The sequence below is a fragment of the Thermobia domestica genome, chromosome 11 (assembly GCF_964235325.1).
Source record: "Thermobia domestica chromosome 11, izTheDome1.hap1.1, whole genome shotgun sequence".
NCBI classification, from domain to species: Eukaryota; Metazoa; Arthropoda; class Insecta; order Zygentoma; family Lepismatidae; genus Thermobia; species Thermobia domestica.
This window is the reverse complement of record NC_137464.1, coordinates 103,750,751-103,771,305: the sequence shown is the minus strand read 5'-3', so window position 1 is coordinate 103,771,305 and position 20,555 is coordinate 103,750,751. Positions and strand designations below refer to the sequence as shown.

Here is a 20,555-nt window from a genome sequence, read left to right as displayed (position 1 = left end):
AAATTCTATATTAACTTACGACTCAAATATGTTACATACGCTATATATTACGAGTATTAGGTTTAACGCATAAATCAACAAATTACATTTCTAATTATAATTTTTTATTCTCAAAACTTGCATAGAGCTCATCTGTCTATTTATAAATGTTACTAAGATAATTAAGTCTGGAATAATTTGTACACTCTAATCATGAAAGCTGGGCAATTTAATACGTTAAACTAAATCAGTAACTGGAAATGAGAAAACATATTTTAATGGTAATTGTTGTTTATTGAAGTTTAGTGTCCGGTTTCAGCACCAAGGCTATATGTGACAAAGACCTAAAGATTGAGATGGAATTCGAACTCCAATAATGAGTACAAATTTTCATGCTGTTCCTCCTCGAACCAAACCAGGGACGTCTGTTACAAGACCAGTGTGAAAAGCTACAGATTCATTCATTTAAGATGTGATTACGTTTTAATTTAGAGCAACATCTGACATTTTTATTATCAAAAAATTATGAATGGAATCTCTTGTTAAAAACGGTTCTGGGATTCACCCAGTATTTGCAAACTGTGCAATACGACACGGAGGCAGACTATAAACTGGCCATGAATGTAAATGCAGGTTACATTATGGTCAGAAAGAACAAGGTGGCTCAGTGGTAAAACTCTGAATTGTACCTAATCTCGTAACAAGGGCGTTAGCCACAACTCCGACACTTCTACCTTAACGTATGCCAACAATTTAAATTGTAATCCAGACGCTGACATACATGTGTTTATCCACACGTAACTCAGAAAATAGTAAACATAATAAGCATGGGGACTAATATCTATATGTATAACAAACTTCATCCAATTAATTCAGATTAATGCTGGCAAATGCTTCAGTTGGTAATGATTCCATATATCACATAAAACTAGAGACATCAGATTTAGATAATTACCCAAAACTAATGGCTATTCCGACATTGACTAACATGTTCATACAGAAGTAGTAATTCCATGGAAGTAATGATTAACAATTTAGATCGAATATTATCAATATGTTCAGCAATTCATAACCAGCTTATACTCATCAAGATTGATCGGAAGGAATGATGATGAAAGGATCAGAAAGATCGGATTTACCACTGTACTGGCCACTCGAATACTCTCTCGAGTTTATTATTCCTTTAGTCCACCTACCTTCTCTTTCTAATTTTTGGTGGCGTCATTCTCTTCCACTTATTTTTACATTACAAGGTTTTCCTCATGACTTGAAGTAGGAAGTGTTTGTTATTGGGTTGACACGTTGCTACTTAAGTTATATATCCTATTCAAGAGAATGTTCATATTTGGACATAGTTTTAAGTTGTTAAGAGACTTCTCTGATTGTTCTAAAATGTAAACGACCTAAAAGCACAAAAACTATAAATTTGAATTTTATTTCCATTTAAAATATGAAAATTTTAGTTAATAAAATATCCTTTATCCTTATCAAATAATTTCTGTCGTATTACAATAGATCCTGGTTCTGTCCCAGTCCATGTATTTTTGTGTTAGATAACATCATGTACGCGGTGTTTTTGGGTTTTCCTCATTTCATCCCACATTTTCATTCCCCAAAATCTTACATAATCATTCATTTTCATTTATCATCAGTGTTTTTATCCTACAGCCTTGACTACGAGACGTAACATGAGATATTTCATTGCAGTAAGAATATGCAGAAGTCAAAATTACACGAGACCTTACGAACGTGTCTAGAAAAGTCATTTGTTAAATACATTTGTAAGAAAAGTTCTCAGCTTATTTGGCCCCAGTGTTGAAAAGGAACGTTGATGTCCAAGCAATAAACTAATACTTAATTATGGACACGAATACTAGTCTCTTGTAAGTACGGCTTTGAATGTTACATCTAATGAATTTAATTGAGTTTTTCATTTTTTTATCTCGTTTCTTGTATCTAATTCCAATTATCGGAAAGGACATACTAATCCCACCTTAAACTAAGGTTTTCGTCGTTGCCATTGTTAGCGATCAACGTGAAATTAAAAGCAAACACTTTCATAGTATTATAATTATTAGTATTACCTGTAGTTGAAACAAACGTAGCGACCTTCTATAATTCGACTGGGTCAGCATCTGAGTGTATGTCCGTCCTTAAATCTGGTTGTCTATTTCAAACAAAATCTCACGAAACGTATCCGATTTAAATTAGCGGGTATATGTGTAAAGTGCGTTAAGTCAAAAGTTATTGTTTTAGAGAAGTCGCATTTGAAAGTTGAGATATAAGTCCAAAATCCGGTTTTGGGTTTCAGACATAAATCCGAAAAACCAGTCTTATTAGCATGAAGAGCTACGACAGCTAATCATTTTCCCAAAACCGGATTTTGGATTTATGTCTAAACTTTCAAATGCGATTTCCCTAAACCACAAATTTTTGACTTAACGCACTTTTCACACCCATCCTTCAATTAGTTTGTCTCTTCTTCAAACATTCGGATATAACTCAGCTATTTAGGATTGTAATCCATCAAGAATCAAGTAGCAAAAGAGTGTAAAATCTACCTTATTTTACAAGTTTGTACATTCACATACAAAATAATTTCCCAATATAACCTTCACAAATATTCGATTTTTAGGCAACATAGTATATATTTTCTTTGGTATATGCCAATTATCTGCATTGTTTAGGTTTGAAATCGTCAAGGATAAGGGAAAAGGAGGGAAAGTGTACCCGAAATTATAAGTTTCATTATTTAAATATCTCCATAAATATTACTAAAATACAATTGATACAATATTTCATGCAAGTTTAAAAATCAGTCAAGAATTTGGAGTTTTGACTTCATGTCTCCTGCTCCTCATACGATATTTTAAAAGCAAATTCTGCGATAACTTTCGGCAAATTTATTTGATTGTTTAATAGTATTGTTTAGGTCTAAATATTTTTCGATGTATTGCATAATCCTCACTGCTTTGGGTTAAAATAAGTCAGGAATTAGTGATGATACGCATCTTACCTGACTTATGGAAATTCCCCATATTAATTTTCGTAAAAATATTCGATTTGGTGCAGTAAGGTTTGTATTACTTCTGTTGTTTTACAATCATCCCAAATGCATAAATGTAAAACCAGTCAGGAATGAAGGAGTGAATTTAGCTGCTATTTCCACTAGATTTAAAAAAAATGTTTTACGATAATTTTCGAAAGAAAAATGTTTTGGTGCCATATTCTTATATTTTTCTGATTCTTTCCAATCATCTACTGTCCATCAATGACGAGCTAGTAAATTTGCCCTTTCAATGATATAAAAAAATGTTTTATGCGAAAAAAAGTATAAAAACTCTCAGAATTTAGTATGAAACAGAGTGCATGTTTTGTTTAAGATAACAGAATTTCTGATATTGCTTGAGTTTAAATTAGTCAGAGGGAACAGACTAAATGTATGCCATTTTATGAAAGCATGACAACAGTAACTGTTGTTATTTTTTTATTTTCATGAAACTTCATGTATACTTTCTTTCGGGCTTTTAAATTAGATCTATAGCTTATAATTGATATTATCCAAGAGCAAGAGGCAAATTCACTCAACTTCAAGATTATTTAGATAGCTTCAGTTAAAAAAAAAAAAATATCCAATATCATGAAACAAGGTGTGTATTTTCTTGGTAGTTTAAAAAACAATATATAAATTTCTTGGAAATTATAGCTTTGATTTAAATTGATGAAGACCAAGACGATTTAAAAGTAAAATTTGAGAAAATATCCTTCACTCGCATCAATAATGAACAGTAACTTAGTTTATACTCGGATAACACATAAGCAAATAATAATCGATATAGAGTTAGTTACAGGTGTCCTAGATCAATTCTTTGTGAGCTTATAAAGTATGTCTTTCGTGGCTTAATTTTCTTGTTAAGCTTAGGTTCGCCTAGTATCATTTCTGTTCTATATACTACATTACAAGATTTGTGATTCCTTTCTTAGTAAAATGATATTCTATTGAAACTTAGTGAGCTTCACTTGAGAAATCCTTACAGGATTAAAAAGAGACGTTTTGTACCTTGTTGACAACAGAATGGAAATTTGCATCAGAACAAGACAATCATACGAGAAAACAATCTAACTTATATATTTTGTAAATCGAATTAAAATATAAAATATATTAAAAGGTCCTCATGTATTAACCATCCGAACACTAAGATTATTTGCACCCCACTGGATATCAAATTATTTGTTCTATGCACGTATATCTTTTCATAGCAAATATTCATTTTAGAATAAAAATAGTATTAATTCTGAATGGATGCTTCAAGAATATGTGATATTTCTAAAGAACGTGGGCAATACTTGAAATATAAAGATACAATTACTGAGTGTATGGGTCATTTTTCTCGGTCTTTGCGTTTGGAAATTAAGTTCACTATACGTAGTATGTGCTTAAAATCACATCAAGTGAAACACTGAAAGTATAATCAGTAAAATTTACGTTCATACATTATCATTATAGAGAATCACACAATTATACGCAATTTATTGATAAATTTGTTTACGATATCTTTGAACAAAATATAACTTTTAGCGAGCTGAATAATAAAATAGTCTTCAAAATTTATCCAGAATGTACTATTCTAGTATCGTATTTGTCTGTCTACCCTCTATCGAAATATCAGGAATATTGTACCTTAACTCATACAATTGAAAAGTGAAAATTGAATAGACGTTCTTACTCCGTTTTTACACGTGGAGGTAGTTTTTATCCATTATAATTTCGATAAATAAAAATATTTCTTAAGAGTGTATGAAAATAATTAAGCATTTTATGTTCCTCGGATACAGACACAGTTCTGCAAATCTGATTGATGTGAAAAATCATAGAAATTAGAGGCCACTTACAGAAACATACAACTCTATTGAAAAGAAAAACAACAAAAATTAATAAACTATGTTTTGTTTCTGAAATTCATGAAACATGTGCAAGAATAATCCTAACACTTCGTAACTAGAGCCGGTTCAATTCTTAAATCACTGTATTTAGTATTAAGACAATCTTTCTTGGTTAATTTGAGAATAAGAAAAGTATCTTTTAAGATTTGTGTGAGCTAAGGCCATTTATTCGCCATTGAAACAGATATTAAACTAATTTGATACTATTTACTACAATGATTTATGATAAGCTGTATGTGTTACCTGTCTCAAAAATGTATTCTCGGTAATACAAAAATTCATTTATTGATCTTGTTTCGTACAATATTATAATTATTGTCATCGATTAACGTTGCCTACGAAGCGAGAAATTTCTCATCTTGTCTCGATTGTTGCCTCGTAAATGATATGAGAGTCGAAACGAGAAATACATTTTCAAATTCGAGACGAGACAACACACTTTACGAGTCTTATGAACAACACCAGTTCATGCAAGTCTTAATTCTCAAACACTATTTTAGTATTATATGATTCATACTATAAAAACGATAAATTGATATTATACGAACAAGATGTAGAACATTTATCAACACTTAAAGTACATAAATCATTACACAGTGTGCTTCAATAATAAATACTGTTTACGTTTTCTTATACCACATCATTCCTAGTCATTTCGCCACATGAAAGGATTCTGATGACTTCTACTTGTAGACTATTTTTTGAAAACAAAAACGTTAGGAAACAAATTTTGTACCTATATATATTTACGAACTAAAACAAGAAACACTTCGAAACAAAAAAAAAAAATCTTTTCTATAATCGAGACGAAACGCAAAAGAACTTCTTGGGAATTGGGATGAGTCTTTTACAAAAAGAAATCATCTCTTGGACAACACTTTCATGAATATTCCTAGGGTTCTCTTTAACACAACACCTATTTTCATATTTGCCAAAAATTCGTTTGCTCTTTAAGGCTGTCCAACTAAATCTCTTCCTAATCTTCAAGTGTTAATTACGTAAATGTTTTTTTCTCGAATCAAGCAATAAAGATATATTTTCAAATTTTATGTTACATACCTTCCTTGATTATTTGCTTCGCTCTTTCCTTGTTTTATTATGCCTTCTTTAAATAAAAAAGAATTGTCGAAACATTACCATATTTTAATTCATGCCAGTTAAGATGTTTTTCACATTCGTACATTACAATGGGGAAATTATGTTTCATAGGAGCGCAGTTTTGCTAGGAAGCTGTCATATAGATATAATAAATTTGAAAATTTCTATGTCAATTACATAGAATGTGGTTTCAGGATTTTTCTTAAGTAAATTTACGAATTTATCTCTTGTATATATACATAAATAGAGAAATCGTACTTGTACCGTACGCATTCGTTATATATTGAACGTGGGTAATCTTTTTTAAAACATCTCTAGCTCGTTCTATGTGTGAGATGCCTCTAAAATTGCTTTGAAACTGGAAAAACGAATGTAGGTAATAATAATGGGATTTTATGGATACTCTGATATGTGGACGTAATAAGTTTGCATTCGAGCTACGATATAAGAACATAAAGTGATCATGAAGTCAGTACATACCAAACAATTTATTCTCGGATGTCTATCTGTCTGCTCATATGTTATTGTCGATGTGTGTAACGTACATAAGTCCTTGAGTTCATATTATTCAAGATATCGAGACCACAATTTATACTGTTTTTTTTTATGGGATCTTCCTCATGTAACTTCGAAGTTACCTCAAATCTACAGAAAAAGACTAACTTATTTGAGGATAAACACTGAACATTTCAACTGTCTCATAAATGGTTCTTGTATTCGATAAATTAATATTTGATTAATAATATTATATGATAGAAGTTATTTACCAGCAAAAACATTTGTGGAATAGTTTGTTCTTACAATAAGGTTTTCGTATGACTTTACAGAAACGACATTGTTGATTGCGTTCATATTTTATAACTAAATGTTTTATTTAAAACTTTGTTCTGTGGGTAATTCGTTTCCCATAGCAAAGGAAAAACGACAAGAAAAGAGTTTTAGATTAATTCTCTTTAAAAACACTTATTCTAAAATGTTCATACAGTATGTAATAAATACATAACCAATTAGTAATCTTACAATTCACCATAAACATTTCTCTTAATAACATCCACATTGGGTAGTTCTTTCTTGGAAGGATTTTTTCTTTCGAACAATTTTCATAAAAGTAACTGGCACATTTTATTTTTTGTTAGTAAATATTACTTAGAATTTATAAAATATACCATATCATTTTCTTTAAAGAAGCTAGAAACCATATATTTTATTGAGTGATTTAACCTCCGTTTACTTTTTAGTGGAGTCCTGTGGTCATAAAAGAACAGCAAATTCACTCGTGATTTTGAAAAATTATACACGTTTTATTACCAGAATATAATGGATTTTATATTCCATCAGAATGTTTGGTTCTATGCCTATAGGCCGAAAGACTTTCCCTGCCTATATTAAACATTAAAACAGTACGCCAAGAAGCTTCTGTAAATAGATATATCAAATTTCTCTCTTTTCCCAAAATACAATACTGTTTACTCGATAATAAATTTTAAAATAAGTGATTACCTTAAAAATGTTTTTAACGAAAAAATTATATTTCGTAAATAATTATTTTATTAATGACCCCATAAAAGAATATAGTTTATTTTTCTCACAAAATTTAGCACTATTTTATTGGTGTGGGAGTGGTGTGAGTTGTTTTGTTCTGACAATTTTCTTGACAATGACTTTAAGTACTATCTTTACATTTTATTAATAAATACTTCTGTAGTAAATCAAAAATATGCTGTAACAACTTTATTCTTACATCTCAGATAAAATGTTTTGCTGATAGAGTGTTTCTTTCTTAAGGTTTTCAAAATACATACCGTAATTATGTTACTATGTCATAAATACTTCAGTTAATAGTAATAGATACCATGAGTTAAATTAAAACACTGTTTCAAGAAATTTATCGATATTCGAATTTATCTCCTACTCCAAAGTAGTTAACTCAAAAATTAAACTTTGAAAAAAAAGTACATTATTTTCTCTTTAAAAGACGATTCTAGTTTATTTACATTCAGAAGGAAATATTCTATTAACAACCTTATGTTTAACAAAACATGATTACTTTCTTTCAAAAATTTAATGCCATTTAAAAATAAAGTTGATCTAGATGGACAATCTTTTTTCATGATGCGTTATTATTATGAAAATGGTTTGTAAAGTTTCTTTGAATAGCAAATATCATGAAGAATTACTATCGTTTGATATTAAGAAATGAATTACTGTTGAAAACCAATTTTATAGATTAGGTATTGAAAGTATTGAAATTAATGTAATGAAATATTCAGTAACGAATTATAGTTTTTGAAGACAAAGACTTACTGATTTAATTTTTTACATAGAATCTGAGGCATACATTTGCAGTGAAACTGTTAACAATCGCAATCACAACAAAAAAATATAGTGAAAAAGAAAGATATGAAGGGTCTATATTTAAAGGTACCGTTCAAGCACATGCCTAATAGAATTGACAAAGATTTGAATATTTTATTTCCTGCGTGGGAAGCATAGAACGCTAATCACAAGTCGTGGTACATTCTTTTGAAACTTTTAAAGTAAATAAAATGTTAACTTAGTATGTTGGCATAAGGGTATAAAGAAATTTTTATTCTTCGTAATAGTTTTGCCTTAATTTAATTTAGGAGCTGGTGTTGGCTTACTGGTAGAGCGTTTACCTTTGGTGCACGGTCTCCTTAATTCAATTCCAGTTAGCGCCAAGTGAGTTTTTTGACGGAAAGCACGGTGTTCGTGGGTTCTCTCAGGGTTCTCCTCTTTCCTCTCACTTTCTTCTTTCCACCATTTCATTCATTTTTCATCATCACCGTCTCCTTTAGCCTAGCCAGCATAACCATGGGACGTAAATCTTAATGATTCATTTCATTTTAATTTAGTTTAGATATAATTGCATTCAAAGACATTTTTCTTAGAGTAGATTATCTTCGTTTTGTTTCTTTTTCCTTATTAAGCTTTAACATTCTTTACAGAGCGAAAAAGTACATTTTATTATCATCACATCTCTTACTTTCAATATACAGTAACGAATTTTATAACTTGTCTTTTGTTATGAAAGAATTTTAAAATAGTGGATGATTTCTTACATTTGGATGACTGTCTGGAATCGATTTATGTTCTTTATTTCTACATATTCCACTAACGAGAAGTACCAAGGAGTCAATTTTAACTTCCCTTTTCTCAATTTTATCGTTATGTAGATGCGTAAACCGTTTACGTTTAGTAGATTAGGGTAAACTATGAATGGTACATTTCTACCTGAAAGTGCTTAGAAAGGGCAGAGCTTTGAAGAGGAGAATGCAGCATAGTATGACATAGATAAATTGGGATAGAGATAAGTGTGCAAAATAAATGGACGATAGTAATAATTGTTTTTATACGGTAAAAGCATTTATGAAACACAGTGTGTATTTGATTGAAAACAGTGATTCTAAGGTTTTTGTATGATTGAAATCAGTCAAGCGAAAGATTCTTCTATGTTTTTAAATATTGTATAATGACATATCTATAAAAACAAGTTGTAAAACTGTTTTCGAACAAAACTCACAATCTTTGGGTTCATTTTGTAGAACGTCTGATGCAATATTATCAATATGTAACATATGATTAGTGCATCACGTAATATTAGTAATATAATTCAACATTAATTTTTCGCGTATTAATACTGATACTAATTTCGTATTAATATTAATATTAATACTAATTTCGTGTACTAATACTGAAGGCGTACGACTCGGTTAGGAGAGAAACATTATACAACGTTCTTACAGAGCTTGGAATACCGAGAAAGCTAATTAGATTAATTAAGATATGTTTAAGTGAATCCCAAAGTAAAGTCCGGGTAGGAAAATTTTTGTCCACGAGCTTTCACGTCGAAAATGGCCTGAAACAAGGAGATGCGTTGTCGCCATTATTATTTAACTTTGTGCTGGAATACGCCATAAGGAAAATCAAAGATAGCAACCAGGGCCTAGAGTTGAACGGCATTCACCAGGTTATGGCATATGCTGATTATGTAAATTTAATAGGGGATGATAGGAGAACAGTAGAAATAAATGCAGAGATATTATTAAACGCTTGCAGGGACATGGGTTTAGAAGTAAATGCAGAGAAAACTAAATACATGGAAGTGCGTCGGGACCGTAATACGGCAAATTGTGGAGGCGTTAAAATATTAAATAATACTTTTGATAAAGTGGATAGTTTCAAATATTTAGGATCAATATTAACAGACGAAAATCATATTCACGAAGAAATTAAATGTCGACTAAAAGCAGGGAATTCGTGTTACTATTCGGTTCAAAATCTCTTGTCGTCGCGAATTCTGTCGAGGAATTTGAAGCTTAAAATATATAAAACGATAATCATGCCTGTTGTTCTGTATGGTTGCGAAACATGGTCGCTTACTCTGAGGGAAGAACATAGACTGAAAGTATTTGAGAACAGGATCCTGAGAAGAATATTCGGACCCAAGAGGAACGAGAATGGGGAATGGCGGAAGCTTCATAACGAGGAACTACATAGTTTATACGGTTTACCCAACATTGTTAGGGTCGTCAAGTCTAGGAGGCTTAGATGGGCAGGTCATGTAGCTAGAATGGGAGAAAGTAGAAACGCTTTCAAAGTCTTGACTGGTAGACCCATAGGAAAACGACCATTAGGAAGACCTAGGCGCAGATGGGAGGATAATATTAAGATGGATCTCGCAGAGATAGGAATACAAAGTAGAAACTGGATCCAATTAGCTAAGGATAGAAGTCAGTGGAGAGCTTTTGTGAACGCGGCACTGAACCTCCGGGTTCCATAGGCCATAGAGTTAGTTAGTTAGTTAGTTAGTATTAATACTGACACATATTATAGAAGTGAACCAACAGCAGGAATTCTTAACAAGAAAACAGATATAGCTATATATACATACAGGGTGTCTCAATTGAATATCCCTATTTTCATTTCTGTATTTGTCCCACACTATTTGAGATATCCAAATGAACTAAAATGCTCTAAGAAGATACACTCATTAAATTTGTATACAAATATCACGAAAGTCAGAACACTTCAACATGTGCTCCACCAGTCACACGAAGGATATCCAGGCGATATTTCCGAATACTCTGCACATTGTCTTCTGATACGCTTTCGTGACCACCACCATGCTTTTTAGCAACTGAACCAGTCGCCAGGAAATTATGTTTCCATACTCAAATTGTTTTCGCATTAGGGGTTCTCTCTGGTATTACTGGAGGAATCCTCGTTGCACTGCGGCAATGGAACCAAGTTCTGCATACTACCACCCTACCTGAGGTTTTTCTGCGTTGGTCTACATTTCACTGTTCCTGCTGCCACCACCACACCTGGCGAGATTTTTGGGATTGAAAAATTTCTAACAAAACTTAGTATTTCTTCTACTGTATTACATCTGGAAAAGAGATAAATATACATACATTAATTTACCACCACGAAATGAAAATAGGGCGGTTCAATTGGGACACCCTATATATATATTGAGTGATGTTAATAAAAAATACAATAGGTTGTCTTTGGAAGCCTTGAAGAAAGTTTACGAATTGTTTAATGACAAGTGTGTAATTTTTAATGGAGTAATATTTAACTGCTTCACCTTTCCTAATTTCAAAATTTTAACACCCAAACAATAGGAATAAAGACCCAATCTAAAGTATTCTAAAAGAAAAGAAACTAAATTTCTGAAGCAATAGACCTTACGATGCCAGGGCCTGCAAGCTGGCTTACTCAAAAAGTTTTTGTTGGATGTCGATCAGCATACCATATTTCCGTGGCTATAATACTAACGTTTAGACAGGAGTTCGTTAATTCTTCCTTTCAAGTAGCTCTGCTATTATTCTTACGACGTTGAATGGTCACCGCAACAGGCCCGCAACCAAAGGGGGTAGGGGGCCTGGCTTCCCCTAAACTTTCTGTTGTCCTTCCAGATCTCAATACAAAATACACAATTTAGATATTTGTAAGCGAATTTTAATGACTTGGCCCCCCCTAACACATTCATGCTTCCCCAAACCTCTGTGGCTGGTTTCCGGCCTGCACCGAAATGCCAAAACCATCTGGTTATTACGAACTACCACACATGTTTCCTCTCACAAAACCCAGTGCTCCTTGAATTCGTTGATTTCAAGACAAGCCATGTTCAAGTGCTGCTAGAATGTTGGCCCGAAACAAAACATTTGCTGTTTCCTTAAAGAAAAAAGAAAAAGAAAAGAAAAAAGAAAAAAGAAAAGGACGATTTGGGAGAGAAAAGGAGCTGAATTAAATTCACCGTTTTAGATCGTTTCCAACTCTAAGCAGCAGTGGTCAAAGTGAGACGGTATGCGGTGACATGCCATACCGCCTCTGGTTTTTCAGTGATCAGGACATACAGTCACTGGAGAGCAGATGCTAAATACCTTTAATAAATCCATTTTTATACACAGTTATTGACGAATAGCTTTGCACGTCAAAGATTTTCTATCTTATGTAGAAATAATTTCTAAATCCTCAACACCGAGAGTTTTGTTACCTTTTTCGTAGCTTTTGTTTCTAAAATGATATATCTTCAAAGAAGTCCATTTAGTTTATATTTTGATGTGACATATTGAATTGTTTCTTTCTTATGTATGTGTGTGTCTTCTTGCCTTAGTGCATATAAATGACGAGTGTGAACTTAGCAGGACCACTTTTGAAAATTATAAATGTTTGCACACCATACGTTTGTACTGCGTTTGTACCGGTTTGTACCGTAAACATTTTCGTTTGTACCGGTCTCAAATTCGAAAAAATCGAAAAATAAAGTGGTCCTGCTAAGTTCACGTGAACTTAGCAGGACCACTGATAAATTTCTACAAATTTGATGATTTTTCTGTACGATTCGTTGGTACTGCGTTTGTGCCGGATTGTACCGTAAAAATTTTCGTTTGTACCGGTCTCAAATTCGAAAAAATCGAAAAATAATGTGGTCCTGCCAAGTTCACGTGAACTTAGCAGGACCACTGATAAATTTCTACAAATTTGATGATTTTTCTGTACGAATCGTTTGTTCTACGTTTGTACCAGATTGTACCGTAAAAATTTTCGTTTGTACCGGTCTCAAATTCGAAAAAATCGAAAAATAAAGTGGTCCTGCTAAGTTCACGTGAACATAGCAGGACCAGAATACAAATTTCTGCAATTCTTAAGATTTCTCTGTTTGAATCGTTTGTTCTACGTTTGTACCGGATTGTACCGTAAACATTTTCGTTTGTACCAGTCCCAAATTCGAAAAAATCGAAAAATAAAGTGGTCCTGCCAAGTTCACGTGAACTTAGCAGGACCACTGATAAATTTCTACAAATTTGATGATTTTTCTGTACGATTCGTTTGTACTGCATTTGTACCGGATTGTACCGTAAAAATTTTCGTTTGTACCGGTCTCAAATTCCAAAAAATCGAAAAATAAAGTGGTCCTGCTAAGTTCACGTGAACATAGCAGGACCAGAATACAAATTTCTGCAAAGCTTAAGATTTTTCTGTATGAATCGTTTGTTCTACGTTTGTACCGGATTGTACCGTAAAAATTTTCGTTTGTACCGGTCTCAAATTCGAAAAAATCGAAAAATAAAGTGGTCCTGCTAAGTTCACGTGAACATAGCAGGACCAGAATACAAATTTCTGCAATTCTTAAGATTTCTCTGTTTGAATCGTTTGTTCTACGTTTGTACCGGATTGTACCGTAAACATTTTCGTTTGTACCGGTCCCAAATTCGAAAAAATCGAAAAATAAAGTGGTCCTGCCAAGTTCACGTGAACTTAGCAGGACCACTGATAAATTTCTACAAATTTGATGATTTTTCTGTACGATTCGTTTGTACTGCATTTGTACCGGATTGTACCGTAAAAATTTTCGTTTGTACCGGTCTCAAATTCCAAAAAATCGAAAAATAAAGTGGTCCTGCTAAGTTCACGTGAACACTGATAAATGTATGCGAATTTGAAGATTTTCCTTAACAAATCGTTGGTACCGAGTTTGTACCGGATTGTACCTTAGAAATTTTCATTTGTTCCGGTCTGAAATTCGAAGAAATCGAAAAACAATGTGGTCCTGCTACGTTCACGTGAACGTATTAGAACAAGAATACAAGTTTCTAGAAATCTGAGGATTTTTTCTTAACAAATCGTTTGTAGTGCGTTTGTACCGGATTGTACCGTAAAAAGTTTCGTTTGTATCGTCGTGAAATTCAAAAACTCGGAAAGGAAAGTGATCTGCTAAGACAAAATGAGACATTCGTGTAATAGTTTTTGAAACAATTTTCATTATATTCTATTGCATTATATGTTGCTAAAACGCTAGGTGTCAAACTATGGTACGAATTTAAAGATTAATTAATAATGTGTCGCTCGCGATTGAGCCGAATCTTTTGACTACTTTTTTGGATGAGTGAGTTTGTCGTCTCTGACTAGGAATGATCGACTGTTCTTTATGAGTCGTGTTTCTTCGTGATTCGTGTATTTTCAGGAGGCGTAGTTTCTAAGGAGACGTGGTTCTTCTAGGGTTATGGTCTTTGGCAGTCAGGTTTCTTTAGGAGTACGGGTTTTGAGGAAGACACGGTAGTTTGGGATTGACAATATTTGTAGCATATAAATCTTGTACAGTCAGTAACAATATTAAGTATAGATTGGAGCTTTTTTTCTTTATACTGGTCCTTCCAACCTATACCTTAAATTTTTCTAACTGAATGTTGCTAATTCGCGAATCGCCTCTTGCTTCTCGATCTTCGTGGTCCAATCAGTTGCTTTTTTTGGAAAGGTGGTTTCAATGATTCTTGCGCCTTCTCAGCAGTGTAGGCAGATTGGGCTACAAGAAGCGGATTGGGCAATTTTTGATCCAAAAGTTCCTACCAAAATTTCAAATTGGGCGACCCATTACATTCTCGGCTACTTGCAATTATCTGCCAGTTTAACTCAAAAAAATACTCTACTTTCTTATTTTTATATTTGGAATCACAAATTTATATTATACAATAAAAATTTTGTTTGTTTAGTATCCTATTCACAATGAACAATAGTTTTACTGAAACTAAAACGTTTGATACTAGCTCAATTCTTGTTTTAGTAGATTTTAACCTCAAGATCTTACAAGACCAGTCTTTTGTTGACTTTGGGCTGTAGAAGTATCACTGACCGTGTTTCTGTCTCAGTTAATGCTTAACCTAATCCCCAACCTCACGTGAACTTAGCAGGATCACTTTATTTTTCGATTTCTTCGAATTTGAGACCGGTACAAACGAAAATTTTTACGGTACAATCCGGTACAAACGCAGTACAAACGAATCGTATAGAAAAATCATCAAATTTGTATTAATTTATCAGTGGTCCTGCTAAGTTCTCCACTTTATTTTTCGATTTTTTCGAATTTGAGACCGGTACAAACGAAAATTTTTTACGGTACAATCCGGTACAAACGTAGAACAAACGATTCAAACAGATAAATCTTAAGATTTACAGAAATTTGTATTCTGGTCCTGCTATGTTCACGTGAACTTAGCAGGACCACTTTATTTTTCGATTTTTTTGCAAATTGGGACCGGTACAAACGAAAATTTTTACAGTACAATCCGGTACAAACGTAGAACAAACGATTCAAACAGAGAAATCTTAAGCTTTGCAGAAATTTGTATTCTGGTCCTGCTATGTTCACGTGAACTTAGCAGGACCACTTTATTTTTCGATTTTTTTTCCAAATTGGGACCGGTACAAACGAAAATTGTTACGGTACAATCCGGTACAAACGTAGAACAAACGATTCAAACAGAGAAATCTTAAGATTTGAAGAAGTTTGTATTGTGGTCCTGCTATGTTCACGTGAACTTAGCAGGACCACTTTATTTTTCGATTTTTTCGAATTTGAGACCGGTACAAACGAAAATTTTTACGGTACAATCCGGTACAAGCGCAGTACAAACGAATCGTACAGAAAAATCATCAAATTTGTAGAAATTTATCAGTGGTCCTGCTAAGTTCACGTGAACTTAGCAGGACCACTTTATTTTTCGATTTTTTCGAATTTGGGACCGGTACAAACGAAAAGTTTTACGGTATAATCCGGTACAAACGTAGAACAAACGATTCAACCAGAGAAATCTTAAGAATTGCAGAAATTTGTATTCTGGTCCTGCTATGTTCACGTGAACTTAGCAGGACCACTTTATTTTTCGATTTTTTCGAATTTGAGACCGGTACAAACGAAAATCTTTACGGTACAATCCGGTACAAACGCAGTACAAATGTATGGTGTGCAAATATTTATAATTTTCAAAAGTGGTCCTGCTAAGTTCAGACTCGTATATAAATGTCGTGTTTTCAAGATGGGCAGAGTTTGGGGTTGTCTGTTGTAGGGCAGATCTTCCGGGGGTTTGGAATACCCCTCAAGCGAGAGGGGATCCGACGGTTTTCCCGCAAGTAATTAACATAAAAACTCGGTTCTTGAGCATTTTCGTGTATAATCCTCTATAATACAACATAGGGGGGGTATTTTTTTTATTTTTGTTCAGAGAGTTGTTGGTGGAGGATCAAAGTCTCCCATGATCCTCCCCAAGTAATTATAACTACAGAGAAACCCTCCAATGGTTTTTAGTCATATATGTAAATAGAAATGTAATCTTTCAGGCAACATACTAACGCTGTATTTCAGCATTTAGATAGCCGGTATGTCCAATCAAAATCGAAATAAAACTACCGCCTCTGCTTTTTTTCCTACTTCGAACACTGCCAAGCAGTAAAGATATTTTGGAGCCCTCGGTACAAAAAAAAATATACACCATATTGTACCCATCCAAAACGTTTTTAAGAACCTCATCGTATATCATTATTTTTTTAATCAGTCGATGGTAAATTAACCCTTGTTCTTCACCGATCTTAACGAAAAGCACTGGGGATGATTAGAAAGCTTTAAATGAAGTAATTTTATGAAACGTAAATTACATTTTCAAATTTAAGAACAATTTTTGTAAGACAGATGGTACTTAAATCAAATCTCTTATTTTTGATTAAATTTAATCCCAAGCAGTGAATATAATTTTGCAGCCTTAACAAAAGAAGGTACCGCAAAGCTTGAGAACCTAATGCAGTATTTGCGAAAGTTGTTATGGAAAGTACTTTAATGCGAGTACGGTAAACTTGCCCCTTACTCCCGGTTGATTACATTTCCAATCAATGGAAATTTGGACTTTTTCAACATATTTGGAAAATATAGGTAAAATTTAAACTACTAAAAATTGTTTCATTACATTATTGATATGCAAACTAGCAACATGGAGTAGATTTTACCTCACGATTTTAGATATTTTGTATTTACGAAGTTCAAACAATTATTCTAATTTAGGTTTTAGGAAAGCGCATGCCAATCTTATTTAAAATTCGTTTTACAAACATTATTCGAACAGAGACGGACCGCTTCAATAATATTAGTGGTTGCTTTTCAAGTCTTCGGTCCGTTGTGCAACGTAAGTTAAATCGTGAATAATTAAAGACTCTATTTCTTTATATTTAAATTCATTTTAAATTTGCTCATCAATTAAATTTAGGGTATATAAATATTATTACTCAAATTCAAATATGATTACAATCCTTGTATTAATAATGAGCAACAAATGTTCAGTATCTTCACTATCTAATTTTAAATCATTAAGTTGAAACAATACGATTAAAGTTGGGAAATTAAATCGTAATACGCACATATTGATGTTCAAATGTAAAAGTGATCACGGCCTTTGCCCTATTTTGAAATAACCAAATTCAAACAACGCAGTTATAAGTTACAATTAAATCATCTTAACCAGGAGTAAGATTTTCTCTGATCATAATCTTGTGCTGGCCGAAGTAGATATTCAACTGAAAATTGTAGGCAGAAGAAAAGTAGGTAACAAAGTGTTGAATACTGAAAAGTTGAAAAACGAGGAAATAAGAAATCTTTTCGCTGAAATATTCGAAGAAAAATATTCAAACGAGGAAAGGATAGGCGCAGTTAGTAACGCACGGTGGGAACATATTAAACGTTGCTTACAGCAGGCTGTAGAAGAAGCAGTAGGTTACCGTGAACACAAAACTGCTAAGAAACCATGGGTTACAGAGCAGATGTTGTAGAAAATGAGGGAGAGGAAGATGTGGAAATAGGTTGATACAGAAGAGGGCAGAAAGATGTACAGAAAGTTAAATAATGAATTACGAAGAGAAACAGACAGAGCGAGGGAAGAGTTTTACAAAAGAAAATGCGAGGACATAGAAGAATTAGAAAGAGTTGGGAAATATGAGGAAATGTACAAGGAGGTGAAATCTATGGAATTTCGGAGGAAACAAGGGAGTATTATGATGGCAGTAGAAAATAAGAATGGGAAGGTAGTCAGCGAGAGAAATGAGGTCATAGGAAGGTGGAAAGAATACGTTGAAGACTTATATGAGAGTAGGGATAGACCGTGTAGCCTAAATGTTGAAGTGGAAAATGAAGTAGGCGAGGATGATAAAGGATTTAGTATTCTTAGGGATGAGTTTGAAAAGGCTATATCCGAGATTGGGAATGGAAAGGCAACCGGAATAGATAACATACCAATCGAATTCATTAAAAATATAGGACACAAGGGAAAGAAAGAATTGTGGCAACTATGCAATGAAATATATGAAACAGGAGAATGGCCAAGAGACTTTCTGAAAACGATCATGATACCGATGGCTAAGAAATCGAATCCAAAGAGATGTGAGGATTATAGAACTATTAGCCTCATATCTCATGCAGCTAAAATTATGCTCCGAATACTGAACAGAAGGTTATATGGAAGAACAAATAAAGATGTGGAGGAAGAGCAGTTCGGGTTCAAAAGAGGCAAGGGCACAAGAGATGCTATTGGATTATTAAGGGTGATCGGTGAAAGATTTATAGAAAAAGGGAAAGAGGTGTATGTTGTATTTATTGATCTAGAAAAGGCTTTTGACCGCGTGAATTGGGAATTGTTGTTGGGAGTTCTAACAAAGATAGGGTTGGAATGGAAAGATAGAAGACTAATAAGAAACTTATACATGAACCAACAAGTAAGTGTTAGGATAGGGGAAGAACTGACGGAAGAGAGTGCAATTGGAAGGGGAGTTCGACAAGGATGCTGCCTCTCGCCAACACTATTTAATGTCTATCTAGAAGAGATAGTGAAAAAGAGCCTACATGAGGATGATGGCATTTCGGTAGGAGGTAGAATGATTAGATGTATAAGATTTGCAGACGATATGGCGCTTGTTGCAGAATCTGAAAAGAAAATCAATAAAATGTTAGAAAAAATGAGAGAGTGCTTTGAAGAATATGGGATGAAAATAAATGTTAGAAAGACAAAAGCCATGGTGATTGGAACGAAAGGGTCTGTGTCAAATATAAAAGTAGGAGAGGAGAAAATAGAACAAGTGAATAGTTTTCGATACCTGGGTAGTATTCTTAGTAATGACATGAAATGCGAACGTGAAATAAAAGCAAGGATAGGAATGGCGAAATAAGCCTTTAAAAGAAAGAAAAGTCTATTTTGTGGGACCTTGAACAAAGAGTTGAGAAAAAGACTCATAAAATGCTTCGTGTGGAGTGTTGTACTGTATGGGGCGGAAACGTGGACATTACGTAAAGGTGACGAAAATCGACTGGAAGCCTTCTAAATGTGGGTGTGGAGAAGAATGGAAAGAATTAGTTGGGTCGAGCGGAAAACGAATGAGAGAGTGTTAGAAATGGTGGGTGAGAAAAGAACACTTTTAGATATTATTAGGAAGAGGAAGAGACACTGGTTGGAAGATTGCCTAAGAAGAGATTGTATCATGAGGGACGTCCTAGAGGGTATGGTGGCGGGAAAGAGAGGGAGGGGGCGAAGGAGACTACAATTAATGGATGATATTAAAACAGAAAGATCATACGCGAAGACGAAAAGGTTAGCGGAGGACCGTGGAGCATGGAAGCTTCTCAGCTGCGGCAGGTGACCTGCCAATAAAGGCAGAATACCTATGATGATGATGATGATGAACCAGGGGTTAAGGTGAGGGGGAACGAGGAGGACACCGTTACTTAACTTCCAAAAATTTTCTATGGCGTACCTCCACTTCCTGAAAAATTATAATAGGCAAAGATACGTACGAAGAACAACGTGACGTCATGCGTCCCCTACCTTTTCAGATCAATTTTTACCCCTGATGTTAATTGCCTCTATATATTGCCTGCACTAGCGACATCTATTAAAATCAGGAAGACAAGCAGCGCAGCTAACGGCACTTATTAACGCAACTACTTAGAACTAGTGTAACACTTAAATGTTTGTCTATTATAAATAAAATACAGTTTAAATCATTATCAACGTTTTCCCAAAAATCATACGAAACCTATTTTTTGCAATTACCATACACTTTCTGGTCTTAACAGGGATGAAAAAAGTGCTATACCAATGTTCCTTAATGTAGATTTTTTAAATGTTATTTTAATTATTTCATTATTTTTTAAAATTCTGGATGCACTAACTAAAACCGTTTCTGAAAAAAATTCG

At 33.6% G+C, this 20,555-nt stretch overlaps 1 protein-coding gene and 1 long non-coding RNA gene across 28 annotated transcripts in view; one reads left to right on the top strand and one right to left on the bottom strand.

Annotated features, from left to right (window-relative positions):
* Positions 1-20,555, top strand: part of LOC145664324 (uncharacterized) — a 1,583,153-nt gene that overhangs the window by 36,708 nt on the left and 1,525,890 nt on the right. The window lies entirely within an intron of this gene.
* The window catches only part of LOC145664335 (uncharacterized), a 580,590-nt gene that overhangs the window by 253,101 nt on the left and 306,934 nt on the right, over positions 1-20,555 (bottom strand). The window contains exon 5 of one of the 3 annotated variants that reach the window (XR_014127379.1): positions 11,312-11,431. The exons of the other annotated variants lie outside the window; for them this stretch is intronic. This is a non-coding gene — a long non-coding RNA (uncharacterized LOC145664335). The remainder of the gene's footprint in view (positions 1-11,311; positions 11,432-20,555) is intronic. 3 annotated transcript variants of the gene reach the window in all.